This window comes from Mastomys coucha, unplaced genomic scaffold, assembly GCF_008632895.1.
Source record: "Mastomys coucha isolate ucsf_1 unplaced genomic scaffold, UCSF_Mcou_1 pScaffold22, whole genome shotgun sequence".
In the NCBI taxonomy this organism is placed as follows: domain Eukaryota; kingdom Metazoa; phylum Chordata; class Mammalia; order Rodentia; family Muridae; genus Mastomys; species Mastomys coucha.
In genome coordinates, this window is record NW_022196905.1 from 229230924 (window position 1) to 229243106 (window position 12183).

The 12183-nt window shown below is 46.2% G+C and overlaps 1 protein-coding gene across 3 annotated transcripts in view; it reads left to right on the plus strand.

The window, feature by feature from the left end:
• The first annotated feature begins 4993 nt into the window (after positions 1–4993).
• Chd9 (chromodomain helicase DNA binding protein 9) overlaps positions 4994–12183 on the plus strand; it is a 227019-nt gene continuing 219829 nt past the window's right edge. For 2 of the 3 annotated variants that reach the window (XM_031340818.1, XM_031340824.1), the window contains exon 1: positions 4996–5117. The gene's annotated coding sequence lies outside the window, so the exon portion shown is untranslated. Of the gene's footprint in view, positions 5118–12183 lie in introns of all 3 variants that reach the window. The other variant, XM_031340823.1, reaches the window with a different exon arrangement.

The window sequence follows — 12183 nt, forward strand, 5'->3', positions numbered from 1 at the left end:
GGAGGGGAGGGAAAGAGGGGGAGGGAGAGGAGGGGAGGGAGAGGAGGGGAGGGAGGGGGGAGGGAGATAGAGAAGGGCAGGGAAAAGGAGAGAGAGAAATTCCCAACCTAGAACCCAGAATAGTCCTATGAAGTGGGCTTGGGATTGAAGGCCACTTCTAAGTTGAGCCTTTTGCATGGCCTTTGGCCCTTGCTTAACATCTCAGTCTGTTTTCTCATCTGTAGAATGTGCTAATAGTAACTGTGTCTTGAGACCTTAGCAATGAATTGATGAAGAAACGTCAGTGACAGCCTACCGTTGGACCTTATATGAAAGGAAAAGCACTTTGAAAGGGGGTGCAGTTTGTGACATGATCCAGCAAAGCCCGATGACTGGAGTTTAGTCCCTAGGACCTACACAGTAGGAGAACTCTCACAAATTGCCCTCTGATTTCGACATACACACCATGTCTGTTCGTGCATGCACACACAATAAATAAGTGTAATTGAAACAAAAGATAAATGGGAAAGTCTTTTCAGGTACAGCATCCGTGTCAGTGACCTGTCTCGTTTCTATGACTACAGCAATTCAGGAAGGGAGGGTTTTATTTGGACTCAAAAATTGACGATACAGTCTATCACAACAGGGAATGCATGATGGGAGGGTGAGGCAGCTGGTCACATCAGATCCACAATCCAGAAGGAGAGAGGGGAGGCTGGTGCGCAGCTCACTTTCTCCTTTTCAGCCACTCCCGAATCTCAGCCCACGTATCGGGGCTGCCCACAGTTAAGATAGGTCTTCTCACATCAACCTAATCTAGGCATGCTGTCATTCATGGGCTTGTCTCCTACGTGATTCTAGGTTCCGTCAAGCTGATATTATTAAGTACCCCAACCCCAGACCAGAAGATGTGCAGGCATGTTGCAGCTGTTTATAAACAAACACACTGTGACTGCAAAAGTCAAACTGCCATTCAGCACTCCGGGCCGGTCTCACAAGGCCAAGCATCCTTCCTTGAATGAGTACCCAAACCCTTGTCTCATTGGTCTCTTTGGCATCCCTGCCTTTTTCTCTCTAAACTTTCTTCTACCAGGTCCTGATGTCATCCTTGCCTGTGCCCTCAGGGTCCCTATTTATATATCTTTCCACTGTAGATAATACACCCCCCCCCCAGCTTATGAGATGAATGCATTGTTTCTTGCATAGAAATTAGGTAACATCTCAGAATGTAATGAACTTATTTAACAATGCAAAATGTAACAAAATAGTCTGCAGGAAATGAGGAGGAGAACCAGGAACTGGGAATGAGAACACCTGTTCCCTCCTGTTCCCTCCTGTTCCCTGTCCCTTCCAGGAGCTGATCTGGGCGGGTACTCTGAAGACTGAGCTGCACAATGGCTTCAACATTGCAAATCTTAGCTTCTTCACTGCTAATATGAGAAAGCCAGTAGTGCCCACTGCGTAGAATTATTGTGATGGTTAAATTAAGTCAGTAACCTAAAGTCCTCAGTGTCCCACATATTAAAAAAGCTATTGGAGCTAGAGAGATGGCTCAGTGGTCAGGAGTACATGCTGGGAAGTGGACCAGAGGACCCAAGGTTTGTTTCCAACACTCACATCAGGTAGCCCACAGCCTGCAACAACTAACTCCAGCCCCAAGGGATCAAAAGCCCTCCGCTGGCTTCTGATAGCACCCACACAATATGCCATACATTCACTCAGACACACATACATACAGTGAGAAATGTAGGGGTTCTTTTTTCCTACTAAAAAGAGTAAGCCCTACTAACAAGTATCCATAGTTTCTGACCTCCCCCTCCCCCTGTCCGATTAGCCAATCTCATCAGACTGTAGAATTTTCACCAGTGGGATGATTGGCCCTTATCACCTCCATCAAAAATAAAAGACAGAGGCCGTCTTGCCTGACTGGGCTCACTGGCTGGGTTTGGGTTCTGATACATTCACCCTCTTCACAAAAGGAAGCTACCTTACGGAACGACTCCAGTTTTGTTCACATGCAACACACACATAAATAAAAATAAAAGTTGTTAGTTTTCCTGTTTGGTGTTTGCGGGATTTTTGTTTTGTGATAAGGTCTCTTTGTAGCCATAGTTACTTCCTTGTCTTCTTGCACCCACCTCCCTGCTGCTGGGATTAGAAGCATGAAGCACTATGCCTGGCTCTATTCTTACTATTATTGACACTATTTCTACCTATCCATGTTTGCCGTCCCCCAAAGAAGCCACAACCTAAGAGGAAACACCTTTGTTGATAGCTGCAGTTTCCAAAACACCATGGTTAGTAGAATAGAAAAGGGGGAAAAGTCCTGGGTGCTCTAGCCCCATTAGGCCACACCAGCATCAGACTCCTGCCCAGAGTGAGGCTGTTGCCAAGGACTTTGCCCAGACACGCACCGCACCGGGACATGGCAGAGAGGAGAGAGTTGCTGTGGGACTGAGCAGGGTCAGTGGAAATGACTCAGAGGTATTTGAAAGTGAAAGAACAGGAATTCACCTGCCAGCTTGTCCTCACCACGGGTGCCAGCCTTCTCTGACCTGATCACCTTCACCATGGCTATACCACCCCGCAATGAGCAAGCTGGGACTAGCCCCTCTGTGACACACCTACTACCCTGCCTCTTGACCTTCTAGGTATTGATTGCCCACAGGATACATCTCCACCTTTGATGTTCATGTGGAGTAGACTACTCCAGGGCAGAGTCCGAAGGTGAAGGAGGCACACACGCACAGGGTGACTGAGCCCATTGCAGGGTGGGTGACAGGATACATGGCTTAGACTTTTCAAAAACTGCCTGGAAGTTCCACTGTTGACACTAACACCAAATGTCACAGAGAGAGCTGGCAGGATTAAAAGAAGCTGGCTTAGCACCTTGTGTATCTACCGCCCTTCCCTTCTGCTTCTGGGGGTCCATCTGGTAAATGGGCATTATTTTATAATACTGTACACGGCAGTGAAGAACTGAATTGTATTATGCTGAATGAGTGTGTGAGGTGTGTGTGTGTGTGTGTGTGTGTGTGTGTATACATATAAAGTGTGTTAACATGAGGCAGGTATGTAGTTCAAGGGTAGAGTACTCGCCTAACATGCTTAAAGCTCTGGGGTCCATTCTCAGAACAACAAAGTGTTTGAATATTGCATTAAATATAAACTGGGAAAAGGCAGAGTTGTTGTTGTTGTTGTTTTTTAAATAATGTTTTTATAAGTTCTCTAAAGCTGGGTGTGGTGGTATACTTTTTAAATCTCAGGTCTCAAGTTCAAGGCCATCCTGGTCTATGTCTTAAATTTCAGGTCAGCCAAGGGCTACATAGTGAGACTCTCTCTCTCTCTCTCTCTATGTGTGTGTGTGTGTGTGTGTGTGTGTGTGTATATATACATATATATATATAGTGTGTGTGTGTGTGTATGGAGATTGTGTATATATGTAGATGTAAATATACATGTATATATGAATTTTTAAGAATGTATTTTGAATCTATTCATCACCCAAATCCTCCCAGATCCTACTCATCCAACTTCCCACTGATTCTCTCTCTTCCCCTCCTCTCCCCTGGACCCCTCCCCAATTTGCGTTGCCTGCTATTTATTCTTGGGTGTGGAGCCTGCCTAGAATATGATCAATATACCTTGGGGTCAAACCATTTAAAGAAAACTGGCTTACCCTTCTCCTGGTAGCTATCAAATGCCAGTGGTTTCTCAGCGAGGTGTAGACCTTCCTGGTCACCTCCCCAGTCCACACTGGTATTGTGTCTGCTTTGTCTTGCTCATTGTGGTGTCCAGGCTGTGAGTGTGGAAGAGATTTTTGTGGTGTTCTTGAATCCCTTGTTTGCTCTAGTGTCTGATGTATAGAGAGACTCAGTTAATATCCACTTAAAAGAAATAAAGGATGCATGAGTGAATTAAATAAACCACCATTTAAAAAAATCTACTTAAAAATTATATACTTGCTTACTGTGTGTGTGGCAAAGTATCTATACCTGCTGAGACATTTCCAAGGCTAGCTTGGAGCTTTTGGTTTACTATGTAAACTAGACAGGCTGGGAACTCACAGAGGCTCGCCTGCTTCTGCCTCCCGAGTACAAGCAATCGCCACTCTCGTAATTCTTTGTTTTTTGCTAAGTCCACTATTTTTGTACCACCGTTCACTATGTCTTCGTAAGAAGAAAATACCGAAACCCGCTGGAAAAGGACCGGCCTGAAGATCCCCTCAGCTCTACAATGCGTGGTAATAGGACTTCCGTGGACAGTGGACTTCATTTAGCGTCATCTGATCTTAATTATCAGCTAATTAGTTCTCAGCCTGGAGCTGTTCTCCCTCCAACCAGGGAGACATTTGGAAACCCAAAGGGGTGTTTTTGGCGTCACAGTGATGAAGGAGATTGTTGCTGGAATGTAAGGCTGGAATCGGGGATGCCAGACGACCCGCCAAAGACATGCTAATGAGCCTCCGGAAGAAACACCACCTGGGTGGCCAAATCCCAAGGGTTCTAATTGTGTCTCCCGGACTCCACCCCAGTACTGGCACCGACTGGGTTGTTACAGACCGGTCAGTGTAAGGTAATGGAGGCATCAAGAAACCAGGGAAAAGGGTGGGAGATGACGCGAAGGGTTGCTGATAGGGATACGCAACCCTGAGGTTGAAATAAACCCAGTCCTGGGCATCCTCGGATGCTCCCAGCGTGTTTAAAGGAGAAGCCACGCCACGCTAGGGCGTACTGAAAGCTGATGGTGGAAAGGAAAGATCCATGAGCCCTGCCAGGAAAATCCCAGGGTGGATCCCAGGTCAGAGGCCCAGACCTGACAGCTCCTCCACGCCTCCAAGAAAAGTACAACAAATTCCGTTCCCCACGCTCCCCAAGGGGTGAAGGTGGTGCAGCCCAAGCCGGATCTGCGCCCCCGGGCTCCGCGGTGTTGGAAGCCACCCGCGTGGGAAGGCCCAGCTGCATTTCCGCCCTGCATCGCGCTCGCACCCCAACCCCCAGCTCCTGCCCGCGCTACCGCCTTACGGCCACTAGGTGGCGCCTGCGCTCTAGTGGGCGCCTGTCTGGCGCCGGCGAGGGAGACAGATGGAACCAGAGTCCTAGGGTTCCGGGGACTGGAGGACAGCGCCGGCAGCCAAGGTAAGGATTCCTCGGGCGTGTCCCTAGAATGTCTGAGACTGGGGTGGGTTGGCCGCCGCGCAACCTCGTTTGTGGTTTGCATTGATGACCAACGATGACAGAGCGGCCACATGTGCTGTTGCCCCAAGAGGACCTGGAGCCCCGCAGTCCCAGAGCTGGGCCTAAGCTAAGCAGAACCCCAGGTCCCTGGCTCGCACTCAGACATCCTCACGAGCCTGGGCCTCCGGAAGGCATGCCCAGCCCCCACACAGCAAGTCTTCAACACAGAAAGGTGGTGCTACTGTCCTAGGGTGCCTCCAGTTGAGCTGAGGAGTGACCGGTCTCGCAGCACTTCTCAAACTTAGGCATGCATTGATTGTTGGTTAAGGGATAGTAGGGCATGCTGCTGTCTGGGTTCCATACCTCCATCCCCACCCCGAGCCCCAGATGTAATTGGTTTGAGTTGGATGTGGGGAGCTTTTATTAAAAACTTCCCCCAGGGGAGTCCAGCTTGCAGCCAGATTCAAGGGCTCTTTGACCAAAAGAGTTAGAAAAGAACCGAGGGGTCCCTATTACAAGCCTGGAAGGCTTCTCTTCTCTCCCCTCCCCCTTGCCTTTTCAGCCAGCAATTACCTCTGCCTTTGGGCTGTCAAACTCAGTGTGACAAGCCAACACCCTACCCCAAAGGGTGGAACTCAGAAGTGCCAGAGAAAAGAGAGCCAATCCTGTACAGTATGAAAGGGCTCCCCAAGTGGGTAGGAGGAGATAGGGATTCTTCCCAACTCTTATCCCAGATGAGCGCAGGAGCGGATCCAGGCTGCCCTCCCTCACCCTTCTGAGCAATGGAGCCAAGCATACCAGGATGAACCTTTGTATCTTGTAAAAATGGCCTCATGTATCTTATGTGACAGCCAAGTGTTACCAGCAAGAGCCTGGAATCTCCAGAGCCAGCCCTCCCTTATTTGTGATCTTAGATAACTCATCCAATCACCCTCACTTTCAGTTTCCACATCTATAGAATGGGTGCAGCAGTATAAAACTCTTAAGAGTCGCTGAGGGAACTATTAAGACTGAAAGCCTGTGTTTACAAATAGTTCTGTGCCAGGCACGGTTCATCCTGTGCACTCTCATAACCCTTATCATAATCCACAGAGTAGCAGGTACTGTAGAGAAAAGTACCCCATCTGGCAGCTAAGGTATACCATAGATACCCCACTTGGGGGTCCCAAAAGCTGGAGCTTAGGGAGGCCAAAGGGCTGGCTAGAGGCTATCAACATGATCAGAGGCAGACTTGGCACTAGGAATGTGGCTTTGTTGCTAGAGTGCTTGCTTGCTTGCTAAAGCATACATGAGGCCTGAGGTTCTTCTGTACAGAAGACTCACACACACACACACACACACACACACACATACACAGCAAGCAGATACCTAATCCAGGGGTGAACCCATGGTCACAAAAATGACACTTCCACTTCTTCAATCCCTCAATGGAAATATAATCATTATCCAGCACTTACTGTGTGCCAGGAAGGTTTCCTGACACTAACCATAAAATGTGGGCAAGACAGGGAGGGGTAAACCAGCCCTCTGTGAACTCATACCTAACAATGAAAAGGAGCTAGAAGTTCACGAGATCTACATTATATTTAACAAATTCAAAGGCTTGCTGAATTGGATCGTGTCTCCCCAAATCAACATCCCTGGTGCTTTGACAGTCATATTTGAACTTTTCAGAACATCAAAAGTATTGTCACCTGAGTTCAGTGTGTGAGTGCACATCCCAGCACTCGGAAGGCAGAGGTAGATGGCTCTCTGAGTTCGAGCTCAGCCAGATCTACAATTTGAGTTCCAGGACAGCCAGGGCTACACAGAGAAACCCTGTCTTGAAAAACAAAAACACACAAAGAAAAGAAAAAGTTGTCACTCAACACTCTTGTCCGGAGCTGAGGTCAAGCAAGAAGTTTTGTCATCTCTCTTCAGCTGTCCATCTGCAGACAATGGCTGGCTTATACTATAATGGCTTCCCTTCTGGCTTTCTGCCTTTACTATGGATACAAAAGTCACATGTGTTTTGTGCAAGGTGAACTTTACTTTCAATCTTGGTCTTTCTTTGGACCAGCAGTGCAGAAGGTTCTGTTCTTGTTATGCAGGACAGCAGCAATGAGCTGTATCTCTCAGGCAGCCATGCAATCAGAAGGGGAAACACCTACAGGCTCTGACGTGCCCTGTTGCTGAGCTAGCATGTTCAACAGGTTGAGTGCATGCAATGTACCTCCAGCCTACAATGTTTTCTGCTTCCAGTAGATTTGTGGGTATTGAGGGCCACCATAAGTAGAGGTTATTTGCATAAACTAGTATCTGTTCTATGGGCTAATGGGTAACGATTGTGTGTGTGTGTGTGTGTGTGTGTGTGTGTGTGTTTGTACTTTTTCTTGGTGACTTAGCTGATAACAATGGTCCCTGATCCTGGTGCTGCTGACCGATGTTCCAAAGCTCAGAAGAAGTCAGTTATGTGTTTTGGGGTAGAATTCATCTTGGAAAAACCTCTCTTCAGACAAGGGTGTGGTGCTGTTAGAGGAGAGACAACATATATTAAATATGAAAGTAGACTGGTGGTAGACGTCAGCTAGCATGTACCTTCTTCAGCACTACATATACACGGATCTCTAAACAGGTAAACATAAAACAAGGTTGTGCATTGACCTTGGGTATAGATAAAGTTGCAAGGTAAGGTATCCTAGATAGAAAGCACAAATGTGTCTTTCTATCTAGGTCTGGAAGTAGCCAAGATCAGGGTAAGGTTAGATAGAGATTTCTGCTGACCCAAGGGGTAGGGAGTGTAGTGGTCAGAGGGAACTACACTAAAATAGTAATAGGCTGGAGGGAGCTTGGGCCAGGTGGCTCTGTGTTTGATGACCAGATCTTATTTCATCCGATTAGCACAGTAATCCTGGCAGGCTGGCCAGGATAATTTCCACCTTTGACCAATTGACGTTATCAGGGTCCTATACTATTAAAAGAGTTGCTCACCTAATGTGATGACAGAGGCAGGTAGATCCCTGTGAGTTCAAAGCCAGCCTGGTTTATATAGCGAGTTCCAGGACAGTCGGGACTACATAGAGCGGTTCTGTCTCAAAAATAGATAGATAGGAGGCTAGAAAGATGGCTCAGTGGTTAAGAGCACTGACTGCTCTTCAGGAGGTCCTGAGAGTTCAATTCCCAGCAACCACATGGTGGCTTATGACCATCTATAATGGAATCAGATGCCTTCCTCTGGTGTGTCTGAAGACAGTGACAGTGTACTCATATATAAAATAAATAAATAAATAAAATATTTTAAAAGATAGATAGATAGGTAGATAGGTAGATAGATAGATAGATAGATAGATAGATAGATAGATAGATAATATAAATGCTCAAAACTTACATAGCTGGGATGCCTGGGGTTAGGATTTATGAGTTTAACCCTTGGCCTTAGGAAGCAAAGTAGCAAGATCACAAGCGCAAAGACAGCCTGAACTACTTAGGAAGTTAGGTAAACCTGGACCATATAGTGAAAAAATGTTATTTAAAAAAATTTTTTTACTCTGCTGGTAAGTAGCAATACCCCAACACACATATGTATGTACACACACACACACACACACATACACACACACATGCCTCACTCCCACCCCTACAGAGTCTGTCTTGCATAGTGTTCATCAGATTTTTGGGTCAAATCTCAGGGTACTGCTAGTGGTTTGGTTTGGTTGGAAGAGACATCCATGACTAAGGTGTGGCAAAGCCACCAAACATGAATGAGATTAACAGGACACCAAGCAAGAAACTCATGTATTTTTTGTTTGTTTGTTTAAATAAAAGTATCCCTGCTATAAAGATCTCAGTGGCTCATTGCAAGCCTCTTCGATAACTGCCTCGGGCATGGAACACTGGCGCACAGATATGCCAACAGGAAAGGAGAAGCTGTGATTCAAGATGTCCCTGAATTGCCTGGGCTTGGCATTCAGCACTCCCTTCCATGAGTAGCCAGGCCTGAGCCTGCCCTTTGTCCCTGATTGTGACCCAGGAGTCAGCCAGCCTTTACTGTGAAGGTGTTGACCTTGGCTAACCATATGACTCTAGTTGCAGTTATCCAAACCTGCCCTGTAGGGTGAACGTAGTTCCACCGAGGCTGGATGAGGAAATGAGACTAGCTGTGCTCCAGGGAAGCTTTAGAGTCCCTGAAGTTTGCGTTTAGTATAATTGAAAAGAAGGGTTTTTTTTTAAAAAAAAAAAAAAAAAATGGGAGTTGGGCTGGAGAGAAGGCTCAGTGGGTAAGAGTACTGACTGCTCTTGCAGAGGTCCTGAGTTCAATTCCCAGCAACCACATGGTGGCTCACAACCATTTGAAACAGAATCTAATGCCCTCTTCTGGTGTGTCTGAAGATAGCTGCAGTGTATTCATATAAATAAAATACATAATTTTTTTAAATTGGGGGTCTGGCCATATTGGCTCATATCTATGATCTTTGCACACAATAAGCTGAAACTGGAGTATCCTGAAAGTTCAAGGCTTGCCTGGGTATAAACACAAAACCAAACAAATGAAAAAAAATATATGTTATATACACATAATATATATATATTTATATATGTATATATACACACATATATGTATATATGTGTGGATATGTATATATATATATATATACAGAAAGAGAGGGGGGGAGGGAGAGAGGGAGAGAGTGTGTGTTAGGAACAAATTCAGTGGCTTTCCTGTGCTAAACAAGCCCCCTACCACTGAGTTACCAATGTCCCCAAACCCCTTTCCCCCCAACAGCCCCTACCCACAACCCCACCATCACCAGATGCTTTCCCTGCAATTTGGCCCAAATTTCTGGGGTCAGGTGACCTTCCTGTCTCAACTTCCTAAGTAGTAGGAATTGTAAGCATGTGTTATCCACCAGGTTAGCTTCATGGAATTTTTTGTTTGTTTGTTTGTTTTTCAAGACAGGGTTTCTCTGTATAGCCCTGACTGTCCTGGAACTCACTCTGTAGACCAGGCTAGCCTCAAACTTAGAAATCCACCTGCCTCTGCCTCCCAAGTGCTGGAATTAAAGGTGTGCACTACCACTTCCCGGCACGAGTTTTAAAAATGTATCTTAGAGTATTGCCCTTTAATTATTTTTTTTTAACCTTTGAGATGGTTTTAAAAAAAAAAAAGCCTTCTGAGCTCACAGTTTTTCTGTGTGAGGATGGGCAGTGTGCAGATATGAGCTGGGATGTTTTGCAGGCTCTTGATTAAGAATCTTAGGAGCTGAAGGAAAGAGGGAAGTGAGCCATGAAGAGGCAAGGTCGCCTAGGGTGTTTCCCCTGGAGTCTGCCATTGGCTCAGAGTTACTGCTAAGCCATTCTCTTGGACACATCTGGCCTGAGCAGCTGCTAGGCATACTTTGTGGCTAGAAAATGACCTATGGCAGAAGGAAGTGGGAGGCACCACAGCCTCTGGATGGTCTGTCTGGAAGAAGGCACGAGCCAGCCAAAGCGTCTGCTATGCAGGGGTGCTTCTCACTGGCTAGGTACCTTGTAAGATGATTTGGGTGGCCCTGGAGATGGTGAGCAGGATAGGAAGGGCTATCCCTATCTACAGTCTCCCTCCTGCCCTACCTGCCTCGACGGCACCCTCACGACACCTTTCTTACAGGAACATGTGCTCTACCTCACAGGCCTTCCTTTCACTTCCTCGGCTTACCAGATTTTTCTTTCTGATGGCAGTCATTTAGTAGAAGGCTCAGGAAAGTGCTAGAATGTTCTAGGGCCTCACACATGTTAAGCAAGAGCTTACTCTCCCAGCCCTCTAGAATAACCTCTGTAACAAATGACTTTTCTCCTTTTTAATTGAAAGACAACACTCTTCCAGTTGAGCGTTTAACGGGCAAGAGTAAATGTGGTTATTTAATAACATTGCTAAACTCGTTAAAATTTCGCAGAAGCCCCAGCACCTAAGCAAAACAAATGTAACCAAGACAGTATCCTCCTCTTCAAACTCATGATGTGGAAACTCTGTTTCAAGAACAACAGTAACAACTGAACTAACTCCCTTAAGAGGAACAAGTTTAAAACATTGTTTCATCTTTATCTTTATAGTGACTAGCCACACAGGCCAAATGTTACTGAGCTGTGAGTATAAAAGTATATACAAAGTTTCCTTTGAAATAATTAATCGGGGTGAGTGAACTCTAGCCTTAAGACTGGAGTTCAGACACACACTCCTTTAGTTCCAGCTCTCGGGAGGCAGAAGCAGGTGGATCTCTGAGTTTGAGGTCAGCATGGTCTACATAGCCAGTTCCTGGTCAGCCAAGAAAGGCTACACAGTGAGACCCAGCCTCAAACAAAACAAAAAAGCTTGGCTAACCTAATGGCCTTTTGCAATCCTAGGGATCTGGAGGTAGAGGCCTGCACCAGGACAAGCTGCCTAGCTGGAATCAACAAATTCCTGTTTCAACAAGAGATTTCACCTCAATAAAGTGTGGGGAATGGGGGAGGGTGATTCAGAAGACACTGAGGTCAACTTGGGTATGACATGCCATACAAACACATGCATGGGCTCCTGCACACAGATGTGCATCCACATGTGAACGTGTATACCCATGTATGCATGAAAACCCCAATTAATGGATTAATCAATTGGAATTGAGGAATGATGACTATGCCTGGAATCCCCATACCAGGAGGACAGAAACAGAAATACAGTGAGTTCAAGACCATCCAGGATGTATCAAGACTGCCAACCCCCGTCTCAATTTTTCAAAAGAGAGGGGCTGGAGAGTTGACTCAACAATTGTGAAAACTGAATGATCTTTCAGAGAACTCAGGGTCGATTCCCAGCACCCACAGGCAGATCACTACCACCTGCAACTCCCATCCCAGGCACCAGGCATGCAGACCGAACACTAATACAATAAAACGAACAATTAAAAGAGCAATGAGAGCTTGGTGAGATTAAGTTTTAGAAATTATGTGTCATTTAAGGCATGAAATATTAAATACTAAGATAGGCGGAGCAGCTAAGAACACTGGATGTTCTTGCGGGGGGGGGGGGGGG